This window comes from Pteronotus mesoamericanus, unplaced genomic scaffold (assembly GCF_021234165.1).
Source record: "Pteronotus mesoamericanus isolate MK-2021 breed Mesoamerican mustached bat unplaced genomic scaffold, CSHL_Meso_final contig_181, whole genome shotgun sequence".
In the NCBI taxonomy this organism is placed as follows: domain Eukaryota; kingdom Metazoa; phylum Chordata; class Mammalia; order Chiroptera; family Mormoopidae; genus Pteronotus; species Pteronotus mesoamericanus.
The window spans coordinates 8,752,581-8,770,377 of record NW_026555077.1 but is presented as its reverse complement, the minus strand read 5'-3'; the positions used below and the strand labels follow the sequence as shown (position 1 = coordinate 8,770,377).

The 17,797-nt window shown below is 35.7% G+C and overlaps 1 pseudogene; it reads left to right on the top strand.

Annotated features, from left to right (window-relative positions):
• Nucleotides 1-10,102: 10,102 nt before the first annotated feature.
• On the top strand, nucleotides 10,103-10,746 carry LOC129065576 (BOS complex subunit TMEM147-like; annotated as a pseudogene).
• The last annotated feature ends 7,051 nt before the right edge of the window (nucleotides 10,747-17,797 follow it).

Here is a 17,797-nt window from a genome sequence, read left to right as displayed (position 1 = left end):
CCCTCCCTTCCCTTCTCACTAAAAATAAATTTAAAAAATCTTTAAAAAAAAAAAATACATTCCCAATTCCTCTTTATTCTTTGTGCCATTATCATATTTTTTAAACATTTACACCAAATACACATTATATTATTACTATCTATGATTTAACAATTGGTATCTTTTAAAGCATCAAGTTAGAAGAAAAATATATATTTTATTTTATTCATTTTTCAAAACTCTTTATTTCTTCTGACTGATATAATACTTTTGCTTGAAAAACCATCTTAAAAAATTATCTGTGGTATAAAGAATGAATGAATTCCATTCATTTTTGTGTGTCAGAGAAAATATTTATTTACCCTCCACTTTTAGAGGCTCTCTTGCTGGGCATAGAATTCTAGGTTGACAGTTGTTTTGTTTTGTTTTGTTTCTTTCAGCATTTTAAAGATGGTTCTTATTTGTCTTCTTGCTTCTATGGTTTCTGGTGAGAAGTCTGCTGCAATTATTACCTTATTCTGGTGTAGGTCAAGTATCTTTTATCACACTGAAAATGAAATACAAAGAGATAATCTTGAAGGCAGCCAGAAGATAAAAAATCTTCACCACCACCCACTTGCAAGCCTTTTGCTATAAAAGGGAAATAGAAAAAAAGGTTCTGGGAGAAGTATTGGCAGGGGCTGCTCTTTCCTTCTAACAAAGAGCACCATGAAAAAAACCTATCTCAGAACTCTTCCCATTATCCCTATTAGTACCTTGTGGGGCTAGGTTCTTTTTTTGAAAGAGTGTTAGAATATTATAATATCTAAAGTCCCTGAAGGATTTCCACAGTAACACCAGCTCACATTCTGAGCTTAGTAATTTGTTAATATTTACCTGTATATTCTTTTAAAAATTATTTTATTGTATCTTTTCCACTACTATTTAGTCCTCTTATACTCCCCTCCCCCCAGCAATCACCACACTGTTGTCCATGTCCTTGAGTCCTTTTTCCTTTTTGCTCAATCCCTCCACCCCCTAACCTCTCCCCACCAGCTGTCATCCTGCTCCCCATCTTTGAATTGGTCCCCATTTTCTTTGACAGTTTAATTTGTTCAATACATCCCACATATGAGTGAAATCATATTGCCTTTGTCTTTCTCTGACTGGCTTATTTCACTTAGCATAATGTTCCCCAGGTCCATCCATACTGTCATAAAGGGTAAAATTTTCTTCTTTTTTTATAGCTAAGTAATATTCTATTGTGTAAACATCCCATAGTTGTTTGATCCACTTATCTACCGATGAACACTTGGGCTGCTACCATATTTTGGAGACTGTAAATAATACTGCAAAGAGTATAGGGGCGCTTATGTGCTTTTGAATTAGTGTCGTGGGTTCCTTTGGATATATTCCCAGAAGTGGGATCACTGGGTCAAAAGGCAGATCCATTTTTAATTTTTTGAGGTAGCTCCATACTGCTTTCCACAGTGGGTGCACGAGTCTGCATTCCCACCAACAGTGCAAAAATGTTCCCTTCTCCACATCCTCACCAGCACTTGTTTGTTGATTTATTGATGATGGCCATTCTGACAGGTATGAGATGATATCTCACTGTGCTTTTAATTTTCATTTCTCTGATGATTAGTGATGATTTTTTTCTGATTTCTCTCAACATTAATTGATCCAAATCATTTATTAGAATTTCTTTCTTAAAAATTTTATATTATAGTGTTTCATATATTTTATGGTCCCTAGCTAAACTATAAGCTCAGTGATAATACCAGTCACAAATTCTCTTTCTTTGTATCCACAAAATCCTAAGTACAATGTGAGAACAGAATACAGACTACTAAAGACTAGATGTTAATACCAAAGTATAAAAAAAGTATTATGTGCTCCATCTTATCAATTCTTCAGCATGTTTTATTAAGTGGTATGCTTCTAATGCTCAATTAATATTAAATAATCTTGACTATATACATATTAATTAAACTAAAGATGTGCCTTCTTTGTGTTATAAATGTAATTTGAAAGAATTTATAGCATATACACATGATATGCATGATATATATGAAATTATATATTTTGTAATAGCAATACTTCTCTTATAATTCAATAGCTTTATATGGTTTAATTTCAACTTTGCAATCACTTCCATGGTGATTTTTTCTATGATTATATTCTGGTTTCTTCAAGTCCTGTAACATCATCTCATTTGATAACTATGGTTTAAAAATTATGTACTTCATATTTCCTAAACTCCTGGCATTCTAAATATTGTATATCTGGACAAGTTACAGAACATTCCTGAACCTATTTTCCTACTTGTTAGTGCTAATATTAAGAATTTTGCTCAAAACTCAAGAATTTAAAAAAATCTAAAACAAAAATTATAATGCCTAGTGCAGAGACTGACATATAATCATTGTTTATAAAACAGTATTCCTGGTATTATGATTATCTTCATTATATTTGTTCTGACATGTTTCTTTTAGCTTTTTTGAAAGACATCTTTTACTTGTGCAATTTCCTTTTTTAAATATTTCTTCCTTCTTTTTATGTTTCTCTTGTTTCCGTCTTTAATATGCTCACTTGCTCCAATCTTCCTTGAACTTTGCTCTACTACTCTGAGCAAACCCTGCATCAGACATGTTGAAATATTTGGAAACATGATGCGTTTCATTAAATACCCAGTTTCAAATTATTTTTTCCATATTAGGTAAGCATTACCTAAATGATCATTTTCAGTTGCACCTCTGAAACTACCATCTTGATTGAGGAATGTTTGCTACCTACCAAGCAATATTCAGAAAATGTTATGAGTGTGATTTCATGGAATCTTTGACAACATGTTGAGGGACGTTTTATGACCTATTTACAGTGACTAAACTAAGAGTTAGCAATGTTAAATAACTTTACCAAAGGTCACACTGCTGGTAAGTGTCAGGCACAAGATTGGAACCCAAATGTGCATGACTCAAGAATCCATATATTGCCGATAAAACCAATTGTTTACTTTAAGAAAAAGAAGTACATTCTCCATGTTACTCAAGACAAAAGCCAAATAAGAATGACAATACCCAAGAGTTGGCTTTGAATCTTAAAAATGCCTAAGAACTAGTCCATCAAATGACTTCTGAACCACAGGCAGATATCACAAGGCAAGTTAAAAAACTAACGCTCCAGTGGAGCAAATTTCCAGGGTAGGATTGAAAATGCTCTTTGGATCCACTATAATATTTTACTAAGGATACAGTATGTTTCCCTTCAGTTTTGCAGTAGACAAAACGTCAGCTTTACTTTCATATATTTTTAAGTTCAGGATGGTCAGATATTAAACTTTACATCCTCTCAACTGATCAGTCTTCACTATCCTTTGCATTCCTTTTATAATATGAACAAAATGAATTTCTATTGTCTGCTGTTTGTTCTAAAGTCCTGTCTGTATTTTTTAACTCTGTTTTTAAATTAGTAATTTTCACTACCTCATGAAATCTTCTAAATTACTTTTTAGAGTGCTGGCTATTAATATTTTAGGTAGCTTTGATGTTTTACTTTATAGTCTTCAATTTTATTTTACATTTCACAGGTTCCTAGTTGCAAATAATCCTACAGGCAATTTCTCACGCTGCAACTATTCCTTGAAAGATATGCTAATGTAGCACGACACTTGCAATACTGGGGGTTAAGTTAATCACCCAAAATGAGTTGTATTACTGTCAGTGGTGTATAAAGACATCCCATAGTGAATTACAAGGAAAGCTAGCTTTAAAGCTGCATTTCAAAAAATACCCAAAGCTGGAGATGAACAAAAATAAGCATTTATTTTAAAGTCCACTGAGCTAAAGAATCAAACATTTGTTATTTCTGGTGTCAAAGTTACCCAGTATAAATAAAGGGATTCCTATCCTTTTCAAAATTTAATTACCAGGAAAACCTTTACAGATCGCACATTCTGTCTCTGGGCAAGACAAACACTACACAGCAGTTTCCATGTCCATATTTGTTTGAAGAGAAAAGGAAAAAAAAAATCACTATTTTATTTTCTGTTTTGCTGAAACACAGGTTAGTTCTAAAAACCTGAGGAGCAAATTGTCATCCTCTGCTCCCTCAGAGAAAGTGACACTCGTGGGAGCCTCACAGTCTAAATATGATTTTGCCAGGTATCAGGGAGCCATACATGGTCCATGTGCTCATTTCTTTCTTTCCACCCTTCAGCTTCTGCTGGTGCTTCAGTGTGGATTAAATAGGAGATTTAAGGACCTGTCAATTATCCAAGTCACTTGTAAAACTAGTTTGTATCAACCTCATAACTGAAGGCACGCCCAACCACTTTAATGTCTGGCCTCCAGTATTACTTTGTTCTTGGGAGAGATTAACAATGCCTTGCTCTCACTCCCAGATGCAGACCCATTTTCTATATTCTCTCATACATACAAAGCTAACAGCAGCCATCACTGCCCGCCCTGCATCTGACTGGCTCCATCATAGGCTCTGCTACAGTGCTTTTCCATACAGACGGCAGATCAAGGACTTTCAGGAAGCCTTAATTTAATCCTTTCTGTCAGAAGGTACTTCTCAGTAGACTGGCGGCTCGGAGGCAAACTGAGGTAGAGCTCTGAGCTGCATTTTAAAACAGCAGCAAATCTGCACTTACAATTATCTAGATTTCTCATTTCTGCCTGGCAAAAGTAGTGAAATAAGATTTAGTTACAATGTTGTGATATGCATTTTTATGAGAGAAGAAATATATTGTGAAAAGAGCTTTACTTCACTTGAAAAGATCAAGAGAGCGGGGAAGGAAGAAAGGTTTAGCAGAAACATAGTATTTATTTGCCATGCATATTTGATATGAGTTCATTAAATACGCAATAGAAGTGTCAACATAAAGTGCTGTTTAGATCAAGCTATGAAAACAAACTGCTCTGGTATTAACATTGGAATATACTAAGCTGTGGTTAAATGTAACCTTATTTACTATACAGCAAAGAAATATTTTATTGACTATTGTTAAATAACCATCTACTTAGCCTAATTGAATTTGTCCTTTATTTATAAGGATTGATGTATTGAATGCTAAGACAGTATGTTTGGCACTTTTACTTACCATCTCTTTGCCATTGCATGGATTTTTCTCTTCTCACCCATTGACATTCAATAATTAGCAATTATCACCAGTCCGTGCCTAATTTGAGAGCATTTTCTCAGTCTCACTGGACCATTGCCAAAGCTACAGCCAGTGAGGAAACAAAAGTACAGAAGCATCTCTTTAAGGCACACTTGCTGTAGAACTGGAGTGTGTCTGACTGCACCACAGCATGAAAATCCACTCGCTGGCACAAGGAAACATTTCATAAGACAGAGTAGAGTCATTTGAGTCTCTTCTGGGACTGGAGTTTAAACATAGATATTTTGGATTAAAATTCAGATACCTCAGGCAGAAGTAGAAGGCTGGGTATCTTCCTGGCACACTGCCTTCCTGACGATCATTAACATAATGCAGAAGTACAAAGATAGGAGACTACTGTTCTCCTCATGTCTCATGCAATATGCAGGAAAGCTAAACCTTCTGTAATTAATACTGACCCTTTCTTTACTGGTAGCTCACATAGCAATTTTTAAGGAAGGCTATCAGAAGAACAAATGCATAGTTAAAAATTTTAAAACCCAGACTTTTGACTTACAAATGATTTCTGCCATTGCTTTGAACTTAATCCTTAAGGGTAGAAGAAATAAAGGTCTGAAGTACAGATATATAAACACTGACATATACATGAAGATGTATGGACACTTTACAAACAACAGAAACATTGGGACTTATTTAAACACATTTCTAAGATGTTTAAACCATGTACTCAAATGCCATTTCCCTGATTAAAGATAATGCAAAAATATATGTATTAAATATAATTAATTTTAGTGCTGTATTTTTTAGTTGTTTGTTATTTTGTGACTTCTGAAGCACATGTCAGTGGAGCTGTTGACATGAATTCAGAGATATTGATTTTTAAATTATTTTAACTTAATGGCAGTGTATATCTTTCCTTTGTCTCCCTCTGCTCAATTTCAATCTTTTAGATAAAAGGGTTTGAATGGATAATTTTTTTTAAGGTTCAGGATTCAAAAGCAATAGGTATACACTCTACAATTAACTTCTTTGTATTATCGGAATAATGGATTCATATTATATCATTTCAGGTAGCTTATGTACTTTCAAATTAGTGTTTTGGGTTTCTTCAGATATGTTTCCAGAAGTGGGATCGCTGGGTCAAAAGGCAGATCCATTTTTAATTTTTTGAGGTGTCTCCATACTGCTTTCCACAGTGGCTGCACCAATGTGCATTCCCACCGAGCAGTACAGAAGGGTTCCCCTTTCTCCACATCCTTGCCAGCATTTGTTGATTTATTGATGATAGACATTCTGACAGGTGTGAGATGGTATCTCATTGCAGTTTTAATTTGCATTTCTCTGATGATTAGTGACATTGAGCATCTTTTCATATGTCTGTTGGCCATCTGTATGTTGTCTTTGGAGAAGTGTCTGTTCAGGCCCTTTGCCCATTTTTTAATTAGGTTGGTTGTTTCTCGGTGTTGAGTTTTGTAAGTTCTTTATAAATTTTGGATATTAACTCCTTATCAGATGTATTGGAAAATATATTCTCCCATTCTATGGGTTCTCTTTTAATTTTGTTGATGTTTTCCCTTGCTGAGCAAAAACTTTTTAGTTTGATGTAGTCCCATTTATTTTTTTCTTTTGTTTCCCTTGCCTGAGGAGATGTATTTAATAAAATATTGCTACAAATTATGTCTGAGATTTTGTTGCCTATGTTCTCTCCTACAATTCTTATGGTTTTGGGTCTGTCATTAAAGCCTTTGGTCCATTTTTCAATTTATTCTTGTGTGTGGTATAAGACTGCAACCTAGTTTCAATTTTCTATACTTATCTATCCAACTTTCCCAACGCCACTTATTGAATAAACTATCCATAGCCCATTGTATGTGCTTCCTTCCTCTGTCAAATGTTAATTGACTATAAGCATGTAGGTTTATTTCTGGGCTCTCTGTTTTGTTCAGTTGATGTATGTGTTTGTTTTTATGCCAGTATCAGGTTGTTTTGATTACTATGACTTTGTAGTATAGTTTGATATTAGGTCGAATGATTGCTCCAAATTTGTGCTTCTTTCTCAGGATCACTGTTGTTATACAGGGCCTTTTTGGTTTTCATATAAATTTTTGAAATATTTGGTCTAGTTCTGTGAAATACATCATTGGTATCTAGATAGGAATTACATTGAACCTATAGATTGCTTTGGGTAGTATGGACATTTTAATGATGTTTATTCTTCCTATGCATGAACATGGTATGTGCTTCCACCTATTTTTTTCTTCAGTGTCTTATAATTTTCTGAATACAGGTCTTTTACAACCTTGGATAGGTTTATCCCTAGGTATCTTATTCTTTTTGAAGTGATAATAAATGGGATTGTTTTTTTAAAATTTCCCTTTTTGTCAGTTTGTTATTGACATATCCTGGATATTAATTTTGTATCCTACTATTTTGCTGAATTCATTTATCAGTCCTAGCAGTTTCTTGGTGGAATCTTTAGGATTCTGTATTTACAGTATCATGTCATCTGTAAATAAAGATTTATTTCTTCTTTTCCAACTTGGATGCTTTGTATTTCTTCTTCTTGTCAAACATATGATTTCACTCATGTGGAATCTAATAAACAAACTGAACTAAGAAGCAAAATGGAGACAGGCTCATAGCATGATGACAGCTAAGGTAGAGGAAGGGGGTTGGGGGGTTGAGCAAAGTGGAAAAGAGTCTCAGACATGGACAACAGGGTGAAACTGCAGGGAGGAAGGGTTATAAAGGGACTAAATGGTAATGAAAAAAATACAATAACAATTATTAAATTATTAAAAAATGTAATTGCAATTTTTTTCTTTTCAGGACCATCCACCATTTAAAATCTTAACTAAGATGTGATACCAATAACCAGCTAAGTTGGTACCAATTAGTGAGTTTCTGGTAAAATTTAGTTTTTTGTTTATATTTTAGTTGATGCAACAATGAATATAGAAGTTTATTTCATTAATAAAAAATTGGTCAAGTGGTACAGTATTCTCAAAATCATTGTCGTGTATGTTAATAATATCAAGAGCAGCAGATGTCAGTGAACTATAAAAGTTTATTAGCACAATCTCCTCAATTGTACCCCCTTCTCCTGCCTTTCCCAACATGGGGCCTGCCTTTTCCTTTTAACAGCATCACCATTCATTCCGTCAACCAGGCTACAAACCGTGAAGCTAACTTTGACATTTCTTCCCTTAACTCCTTTGTGTTGCCTACAGTGTCTCTCCTCTTCAATCCACCCTCTCCTTTGTTGCCATAATTATTGTTCTAAAACAAGGTTCAACTACAGCTAAAAGGAACTGTGGTATAGTGAGAAAAGGAGGAAATATGAGGGTGATAATATTATTGATTACCTTGTTAGTTGTCATTGACATTGATTCATCTATTTTATTTAAAATAATAATTGTTTTGGGAATCAAAGTTTGGACTATGTGAGTAACACAATCAGGTGTTCTTTGACAAATTACTTGACCTAGCAAGGTTTTCTCATCTACAGCATGCTTATAAATAAGAATCCTTCTTAACCAAAACTCAAATTCATATAATTTCTTATCAACTAAGACTCTTAAATGAATATTCTATATTAATTTTTCTGCACTGTTTTATGTAATCAATCCATTAAAATTTTGCTTCCATTTCTACCCCATAACTAAATCCACTCATCCACAAATTCTAATCCCAGATTCAGTAGACATGTCTAGCCTACATCTTAGTGAACCTATTTGTAGGATTGAACTCTATTGGCTTCTTTATAAGTAATCAAATGTTCTAGCCCCTAGCCCCTTTCCTGATTCTCCATATGAATTGACAATTTCTTCTTTGTATCCTTCATGTGCTTCTATTCCATTTAAATCCAGATTTTCCCTCAGGGTTCCATTCTTGACAATTATTTCTCTTTACCTCTAAGTTTCAGATTTGTATATTCACCTGAATGCTATATATATATATATATATATATATATATATATATATATATATATATATGATGTTGGCTCTCTCACAGTCATTTTTAAATTAGCATATCTTAACCAGGACTCATATTATCTCCAAAAAGTTTCATTGTCCTTTTAGACAGTAACATACAAGTCTCTTCAATTTCCATGGCAGAAATATGTCCTTCTAACTCCATCTTCTTCATCATTCATCATTCATCACCTTCTAACACTTAGAATTTTCTCTTAACTACATCTCATTTAAACTGCCTGATTTCTATTTTTATTTTCATGGATATAGGTCAGATCCCTGTTTTCTGATCTATAGCAATGGCCTTCTAATTATTCTTGCTTCATTCTTTCCTATTTTATACTGGATCCTCCTCTCAACCAATAAAGTGGTGGATCTAAAATCAAGATTCCTCTACTTAAATTTTTTCAGTGGTTCCCATTGCCCTAGGCTTCTTCGCGTGATATGCAAGGCTCTCCTTGGTCTTGTCCATATTTACCCACACAACTTCATGTTTACCCTTACTGCCATAAACATTGTATTTGTTGTTTTATCAAATATTGTTATACAAATAGCTCATATCATACTTCAATCATTAAGTTTTGTAACTCATCTGTGTCTTTGTTTTGATTGCTCTCTCTGCTTCATAGATTCTTCCTACTTTGCAACTTCAAGATCCATTCTTTAATACTCAGCAAAGAAAAATTTTTAATAAATTTCTAAATCAGTTGAAAAGATTTTTTCCCTATATCATTGTTATCACTGGCCATAATAAAGTGAAATTATAATTTTGTGTTGATTTCCCCAACTAGATAGAACTTACTGAAGAACAAGACCTGTATCTTAATCAGTACTGTACTCTCAGTATCTAGCATGGTACCATATACATAGAGATGACTCTGAAGGTGTCAAATTTCTGTCTTAGGCAACTGAGTAGATGAAGATGCCATTCACTGAAACAAGACATGAAAGGAAGAGGGCCACGTGGGCAGAGGCAGAGGCAGAGGTGCAAGGTAGGCAAAGTGGATACGTACTCTCAGTCAGGCCAGGTACAGTGCCATGACCTTGTTTCACTTCAAGAACTACTTCTCCCTGGCCTACTTCCCCTACTTCATCACCTAAAAGTGCAATGGCCTATCGGAATACAATGCCTTTTGGAAGCGCAACCAGGCAGGGGCAACCTACCTCCTTGTGTGGCTATACAAGGTGTCATTACTGTCCACTTTCTTTCCCACCTGAGAAGGCAGCATCTGTGACTTCATTGGGAAGATCTCAAAGGCTAGCATGGATGTGGCAGACTTAGTAGGCATAAACCTTGGCATGTCCCAGAATGCTGGAAAAGAGGAGTTTAAGATTCAAGGCTGCTGCCCTCGGCTAGACCACCGTGGAGTTCAGTACATCTCCCTGCATCCACCTCTAGGCTGGAACCCAGGTCATTGAGTTTGACTGGAAATACATTCAAATGAACATTGACTCCAACATCAGTCTGATTTATTACATTGTCACATCTACCCAGGTGTGGATTAAAACATGCTACAACTTGTACCACACATTCTGGCCCATAAGGCCTCTGTCAATGGAGACCTTCATCCTCGCTTTTCCTTGGGCAGCTGGGGGGCACTTCTGGCCTCAGCAGTAGTAACGAGGCTGCTGCACCTCATGCCCTGGTCTTGTATGTCACTGATGTCAACATGCACTCCTAGGTTTGGTGTCCCAGGCATTCATGTACCTGTTCCTTGTCTCCAAGTTTTAGTGAAGTAAATAGTATTTGGAAAGTTAGAACTAAATAAAGGAAGCTACAGGCATATGGAGCTAGATTATGTGATGCTTAAGGGCAATCCGATGAAAACATCCACTAGGTAGTAGAGGAGGATATTAGTCTGAATGAAGTTTTTAGGAGGCATCTGGGTTGTAGATAAGGGCCGAGAAGTCAGTTATATAAATAACAGTGCAATAAAGAAATTTGTGGAATTTTTTCTATTTAACTTTCATTCTGAAAACTAATTATTTAGAACTTCTGTTTTATATCAGAGTTGCTACTACATAAAATTATTTTATTTAACTCAAACACTCAAGAATCTGGATGCCTACAATATCTCTTGGACTAGATTAAGAAACACAATTTTGATTTCAACTAGACTTAACGTTATTATTTTGAAAATAAGAATTACCACATGAAGTTATTAAATAATCATGACAAAACTATAAATTGAACAGTTGAATTAAATATTATTGAGTTCTAAAAAGCATGACACTAAAAAATAAGTGCTGCTTCATGATACAAAAAGTAGAAAATATGCCTGTAATTCTAATATACTTATGACTTCCAAATCCATGTTAGTGAGCACCATAATAAAATATAAATTTACTGATATATGTAACATTGTCCAGCTAGGTAATAAAAAGATCAAGGGAATAAACTAGATATTCACTTATTTTCTAGTCACTAGAACTATGAACAGGATGCTGGGAACTTATAATAGACATAGAATTAAATTATTTAATATTTATCAAATGTTTTTGAGCACCTACAATATGTCATCACTGTTCTGTGCATTGGAATAGAGCAGTCAAGAAAACATGCAAAATATTCTATCCTCATGGAGCTGGTATTTCAGTAAAGAGGACAAGTAATAAATATAGAGGATGCTAGATGGTGATGATTCTTATGAAGTAAAATGAAACAGAAAAGGGTAATATGGCATGCCAGGAAGGGGTAATTAATTTGAAAGTGGACAGCAAGGTTACACATGTTAACAATAATCTGAAGAACATTCAAGATGAAAATTATGAATATCCAAAGGAAGAAAATTCCACGCAGAGGCAAAGACTATGAGGTGAAATATTCTGATGGAGTTCTAAGAGCAAGAAAAACACTTTGTGTGAGAGAAAGAAAGCAAGGGATAGTAGTCATATAGGTAACAGTTGTCCGTATCATGTCAAATCCTTGGACCTTCTTAAGCATGTTGACTTTATGAAATTTTATGCTGAGTGGAAGCCATTGAAAGGAGTTGAGAAGAAAGTGTCATGATCTAAGTTAAATTTTTACACTTTTAGATCATCACTATGGCTTTTGTGCTAAGAATTAAGCTGTAGAAGCACAAGGACTAGAGCAGGGAAATCAGGGGACAGTTTCAACAATCCAGGAAAAAGGCTTAGAATAGGGTGGTAGCAGAAGATATGGTAAGAAGTGAACAGATTCAGGATATATTTTAAAGCTAAAATCATAACACTTACTCATAGTGTGAATGTAAATTACAGGAAAAAATGAAACATTGAGAATTACTATAATGTTTAGATATAATCAATTGAAATAATCAAGTTGTAGCAGGGAAAGCAGGTTTGGAGCAGATGGTGGGAGAAACAACTGTATTCTGAGCCCATTTGAGGTGCTCATTAAATATTACAATAGAGATGGTAGATGGTCTATTAGATAAAGGAGTCTGGAGTTTAGAAATACAGACTAAGCTGGAGATACAACTATGAGAGTTATCAACACATTGGTTTGGAGAAAAATAGAAAATATGAAATAATGTTTTAAGAGAATCAAATAGCAAATAGACTAAGAGAATTTAGAATGACTGCCAGGCAGCACAAAAGGCCTACTTATCTACTTGATCATAAATTATTCAATAGAAGTGAGACCAACAGCAATGTCCAGGCGTTGGTACAAAATCAGCAGAGAGATCAACTCAACTAGGTTATAATTTTACCAGTTGTGCCAGATGTTGAGGTAGAATTGAGTACAAAAGTTTTATTGGGGGATAATGCTTCTAAAATTAAAAGGGATTAAACAAGAGTGGAAAGAGGGAGCCTGTAGACTCTTATACAGACTGGTAAACTTCACCAGTAGGACAGGAAACTCATTTAGAGAAGTTCTGCACTAAGTGAAAATGGCTAGAGCTTGATACTAAATGGCCTTGCTCAGTCATTGGCTGGAGTCACTAAACAACTCCAAGGAGTTCACAGCAGTTCCAAAGGTGTCAAAAGCTGGAGACAATCAGTCAACCATGCTTCTAACTGTTGGACAATTTCCTTCATTCATTCTTTCTTTTCTTTCTTTCTTTCTCTTTCTTTCTTTCTTTCTTTCTTTCTTTCTTTCTTTCTTTCTTTCTTTCTTTCTTTCTCTCTCTCAATTTAACTTTTTGAAAAAGATTTTATTTATTTTTAGACAGAGGGAAAGGGAAATAGAAAGAGAAAGAGAAAAACATCAATGTGTGATTGTCTCTCCCATGCCCCCCAGTGGAGACCAGGCCCAGAACACAGGCATGTACCCTGACTGGGAATCGAACTGGTGACCCTTTGGTTTGCTGGCCAGCACTCAATCCATTGAGCCATACTAGCCAGGCCTGGACAATTTCTTTCTTAAAGGAGAATCTGAGCCACACCTCTCCCCATGTCTACCAGGCCAACCCTATCATAACTAAGTGAAAATGAAAAGAAATTATTTTATTAATCTCTTAAATGTGACTAAATTGTCTAGGAAGGAAAGTGAAAACATGAGATGTTTAAAGGACAGTAAAAACAGAATCAATTGATGTAGATACCAACAGGACTTAAAGATTGTTGGGAGTTAAGATACGAGAAGAATTGCACTGAAACTAATAGGAAGTGGGGTCATTATGTTCTCCAGAACTTGGGACTATGGAAAGACTTTTGACAATGAGAAGGTTTAGGATGTGACCATGGGAGTGGCTGCAGGAGGTGGAAGAAAAATCATTCGGAAAAGATATTAAGAAACTGAAAGGCTGCCTTATGGGAAGGATTACTTAGAATATTAAAACCACCAAAAGTTATCATGGTGTTTGACTGAGAAGCAAAGAGCCAGCAGGAAGTTGAGTAAGGAAGGGGAATGTCCCTGGGGCTGGTGAGTGAATGCAACAAGAAAGGTGGTGGTAAAGAGATGACATGAGATTTGAAACTGGGATGATTTACAAAGGGGAGAGAATGGAGCAGAAACAGTAATGTGGGACTAGGGTGGACACCTACCATTCACGTACAGTATAAGAGGAGTGGGAGAAAAATTAACACACACTAGAGAGGTTGCAGAAGTTGTCATGTCTACAGCCAGCTTTCCACTGAGAGCAAGAAGGTGAGACAATTGTTTAGAGATGGTGATAAATGTTCAGAGGATCTTGTGAGTAATTAGCCATGATTTCCAGAGGGCCCTGTGGCAGAATTTTCTGAACTAATCTAGGGCATTAGAGTGCAAAAGAAGAAGGCTGGCTGGAATTCTAGGGTCTTTTATGGAAGAAAGACAGAAACAATATGCAAACATGGTTTGAACTGTGGATCTCAGAGCAGGTAATGGTGGAGAGGCTGGAGTGACAAGTGTGCTTCCCTCCTAATTCCTGTCAGCAGAGACATAACATATGGACAGGGGAACTGAAAGCCCATATTATATACATAGAATTACTGTCTGATGATCTTGATTAGAGAACTTTATTAAGTGCATTTGTATTTTTGTATGTAGATGCTTTTACACAGCAATCAATGCATAATACTGATTTTGAAAGAAAATAAAGTCAAAGTAATTTTTGACTATTTAGTCTATCTGAGACGGAGTTAATTGTTTCACATACTTTACCTCAACCAATTCTCAAAAAATCCATAAGGAGAGTGTTTACTGATTTTTTTATGCACGAGAAACCTGAGATTCAGAAAGGTCAAATGACTTGTCTAAGATCATAGTTAATTCTCCAAAGATCCAGGATTTTTTCAATTTGGTCTCTCTGACTTGAAGCCTGGATGAGATCCATTGTGCTACATTTTAATACCAATATTACAGGATGCCTCCATACCAAGGTGTTTTTAATATTTTATTTTTTTCTGAAAGGAGTTGTTCAATTTTTGAGGTATGATATTACATACATTCCTGCTATAAGTATGCACACATGCATATATATATTACATAGGGTTATATATTATCCCTCATGATCATTTCCAATAAATTAGTTTATAATTCTCCAAAAGCTTTCCAATTCCCTATGCATTTATTTTCCAGACTGAAACCAATTTGTCAGGTTCACTAGTCACCTTAAATTTACAAATGTAAGAATCAGATTAGATGGGATTAAAGAGAGAAGTTTGAGGTGCAAAGCATTCACAGCTCAGATTTCCATCAAGAATTGAAAAGTAACTCCACATAACAAGAACTACAGGTCTGGAACCAATAAGTAGTGTAAAACCAAAGGCCCAGGTTCCACACAAGTTATGCATTTTTCATCCATATCAAACTAAGCCATTAAAAAATAAGTACTTTCAGAGGAGAAATAACAACTGATACCACAGAAATACAAAGGATCATCAGAAACTACTATGAACAATTATATGACAAGAAATTTGAAAATCTTGATGAAATGGACAAATTTTTAGAAAAGTATAATCTTCCAACACTGAAGGAGGAAGAAACAGAAAGCTTGAACAGACTGATAACAGCTGGGGAAATTGAAGCAGTAATCAAGAAACTCCCGACACAAAAGCCCAGAGCCGGACGGTTTCACAGGGGAATTTTACAAAACATTTAAGGAAGAGCTAACCCCTGTCCTTCTCAGACTATTCCAAAAAATCCAAGAGGAGGGAAGACTCCCAGACTCTTTCTATGAGCCCAGCATCACCCTGATCCCAAAACCAGATAAAGACCCTACAAAGAAAGAAAACTACAGGCCAATTTCGCTGATGAACATAGATGCTAAAATCCTCAACAAAATATTGGCAAACCGCATCCAGCAATACATTAAAAAGATGATACACCACATTCAAGTGGGATTCATCCCAGGCATGCAGGGATGGTTCAATATACGCATATCAGTAAATGTGATACATCACAAAATAAAAGAAAAGACAAAAACCACATGATCATCTCGATAAACACAGAAAAAGCATTCTATAAGGTACAGCACCCATTTATGATCAAAACTCTCAGTAAAATGGGAATAAATGGGGCATTCCTCAATGTAATAAAGGTCATATATGAAAAACCTACAGCCAATATCATACTCAACGGGCAAAAACTGAAAGCTTTCCTACTAAGATCAGGAACACGACAAGGATGTCCGCTCTTGCCGCTTCTTTTCAACATTGTATTGGAAGTCCTAGCCACAGCGGTCAGACAAGAGAAAGAGATAAAGGGCATCCAAATAGGAAAGAAGGAAGTAAAGCTATCATTGTTTGCAGATGACATGATAGTGTACATAAAGAACCCTGTAGACTCTACCAAAAAACTCCTCAACCTAATAAGTGAATTTGGCAAAACAGCAGGATACAAAGTCAACATTCAGAAATCAAAGGCATTTTTGTACACCAGCAATGCAATAGAAGAAGAAGAAATCAGAGAAAAAATACCATTCGATATAGCAAGAAGAAAAATAAAGTACCTAGGCATAAATTTAACCAAAGACGTAAAAGACCTGTACGCAGAAAACTATACAACATTGAAAAAAGAAATTAAGGAAGACACAAATAAATGGAAGCATATACCATGGTCATGGATTGGAAGAATTAATATCATCAAAATGTCCAAAGTACCCAAAGCAATTTATAGATTCAACGCAATCCCTATTAAGATACCAATGACATATTTCACAGAAATAGAACAGACATTTCAAAAATTTATATGGAACCATAAATGACCCCGAATAACTGCAGCAATTTTGAGAAAGAAACACAAAGTAGGAGGGATCACAATACCGGACATCAAACTCTACTACAAAGCCACTATACTCAAAACAATCTGGTACTGGCACAAGAACAGACCCATAGAGCAGTGGAACAGAATAGAAAGCCCAGAAATAAGCCCAGGTCTCTATGGGCATCTAATATTTGACAAAGGGGGCAGAAGCATAAAATGGAGCAATAATAGCCTCTTCAACAAATGGTGTTGGGAGAGCTGGACGGCTACATGCAAAAAATTGAAATTGGATCATCAGCTGACACCATACACAAAAATAAACTCGAGATGGATAAAAGACTTCAATATAAGTCGCAACACCATCAAAGTCCTAGAGGAGAACATTGGCAGGAAGCTCTCAGATATCCCACGCAGCAATTTTTTCACCGATATGTCTCCTAAAGCAAGGGACATAAAGGAAAGAATAAACAAGTGGGACCTCATCAAAATAAGAAGCTTCTGCACTGCTAAAGAAAACATCAGCAAAATGAAAAGGGAGCCAACCGTATGGGAAAATATATTCGCTAATGATACATCAGATAGAGGTTTGATCTCCAAGATATATAAAGAACTCACTCGACTCCACTGCAAGAAGACAAACGATCCAAACAAAAAAAGGGCAAAGGACCTGGGCAGACGCTTTTCCAAGGAGGAGATACAGAGGGCCCAGAAGCATTTGAAAGGATGCTCAGCATCACTAGCCATCAGAGAATTGCAGATCAAAACCACCATGAGGTATCACCTCACACTGGTCAGAATGGCCATCATAAACAGATCCACAAACAACAGGTGCTGGCGAGGCTGTGGAGAAAAGGGAACCCTAGTCCACTGTTGGTGGGAATGCAGACTGGTGCAGCCACTGTGGAAAGCAGTGTGGAATTTCCTCAGAAAGCTGAAAATGGAACTGCCTTTTGATGCAGGGATTCCCCTGCTGGGACTATACCCTAAGAACACCAACACGCCAATACAAAAGAACCTATGCACCCCAATGTTCATAGCAGCACAATTTACAATAGCCAAGTGTTGGAAGCAACCAAAAACCCATCAGTAGATGATTGGATCAAAGAATTATGGTACATTTACAC